Consider the following 1758-nt stretch of genomic DNA (forward strand, 5'->3'; position numbering starts at 1 on the left):
AAATACAAAAACAAAACCAAGGAAAAGAAAAATATATACACATACATACAAATACTACAGTATACATACAAAAAACAGCCTACAATCGCCCCACAATCAACCTATACAAAACAAACAAACAAATAAACAAATTAAAATGAAAACTACCACTGCAGAGCTCCACCCAGACATGAACTGTATCACCCAGGAACAGAAGGGAAATTCTTACTCTTAACCAGATCGAGAAAAGGACCCCAAATCTTTTTAAATGAAAGTCTTTCCAGTTTAACAAAATAAAGAATATCTTGCATACAGTGGCTGGGAGGTTTAGAGGACTTCCAGTTTGTCGTAATTAATATTCTTGCCAGTAAGGTAAAAAAGGCCAGCATGACCCTTTGATGGGCAAACAGCGAAGGAGGTCGGGAGAAAACCCCAAACAATTCTGAGAGAAGTGTATATAGTTGTATAGTTTACACTACAGGATTTGTATAGAGGGCACACAAATTTGTTCAGATCATGTTGAGACAAAGTGACTCATTAAAGTACTGATGTTAATTATCGTGATATCGTGCACAATCTCGTTTTGCGTGTTTTCATTGTTGGAAGAAGAAGTTTACCGTCACGGTCACGTTCAAGGACTCATGGAACGTCACGCCACTATTTCTGTCGGTAAGTTAGGATTTTCTTATTTAATATTGTAAAAATCTCCGCCAAATGTAGTTTAATGTCTTGAGAGTCACGATGTAACATTAATGTTAAATAAGTGCCACAAGCTTATTTGCTCGCGCTGTTTCGTGCCATGTTTCTTTTGATTTTATAATTTTTTTTGCATGAGATCAGACGATCCGCGGATCAGTAAAAAGTTTTGCAATAAATCCAGCATCAAACCAAGGGACGTTCCAGTTTCCAAGATGATGTATAGTGGCTGAGATGACAGTTTTGTACATTGCTGTGTTACATATACTTATACAACTAGATTTTGGCTTGGAAAGCCGTAAAAAGGTTAAAAGAGAAAAAAGAGAAAAAGAGGCATGGTTTTTGCTGAATGGTGTTGTCTGTTGACTGGCAAAAATTTTTGGGCTATTTTTGATTTGCTGAGAGCGTGGTCACTTTTGGGGGTGTGGTTTGCCAGGGGGTGTGGCCACTTATGGGGGATGTTGTTTGTTGACAAGCAAAATCAATTTGGCAAATTTTGGTTTCTGGGGGCGTGGTTTTTGTGTAAAGTGTAAAGTAAAGTGAAGTGATTGTCACATGTGATACACAGCAGCACAGCACATGGTGCACACAGTGAAATTTGTCCTCTGCATTTAACCCATCACCCTGAGTGAGCAGTGGGCAGCCATGACCGGCGCCCGGGGAGCAGTGTGTGGGGACGGTGCTTTGCTCAGTGGCACCTCAGTGGTACCTTGGCGGATCGGGATTCGAACCGGCAACCTTCTGATTACGGGGCCGCTTCCTTAACCGCTAGGCCACCACTGCCCACAAACCTTACAAAGCTTCCCTGACCGGGAATCGAACCCGGGCCGCAGCGGTGAAAGCGCCGAATCCTAACCACTAGACCACCAAGGGGCCTTTGTGCAAGGGGCATGGATGTCGTCAGGGGCGTGGTCTAGAAAATCCGATGAAGGTGTGTACAAAGTTTCATGTCAATATGTTAAAGTGTGTGGATGTGAGAAAGGGTTAAAGTTCCCATTATAAGTGAAAGGGGAGAATAAGGGGCTGAAAAGGAGGAGTGTGGGCGTGGCCACTGGGGAAAAAAATGGGTGCAACGGAAAGAGT

At 42.5% G+C, this 1758-nt stretch overlaps 1 non-coding gene across 1 annotated transcript; it reads right to left on the reverse strand.

Moving 5' to 3' along the window:
• Positions 1–1476: 1476 nt before the first annotated feature.
• trnae-uuc (transfer RNA glutamic acid (anticodon UUC)) lies at positions 1477–1548 on the reverse strand. Its single transcript has one exon. It is a non-coding gene; the product is annotated as a tRNA-Glu (tRNA).
• Positions 1549–1758: the final 210 nt, after the last annotated feature.

Source organism: Denticeps clupeoides, chromosome 17 (assembly GCF_900700375.1).
Source record: "Denticeps clupeoides chromosome 17, fDenClu1.1, whole genome shotgun sequence".
Classification (NCBI taxonomy): Eukaryota; Metazoa; Chordata; class Actinopteri; order Clupeiformes; family Denticipitidae; genus Denticeps; species Denticeps clupeoides.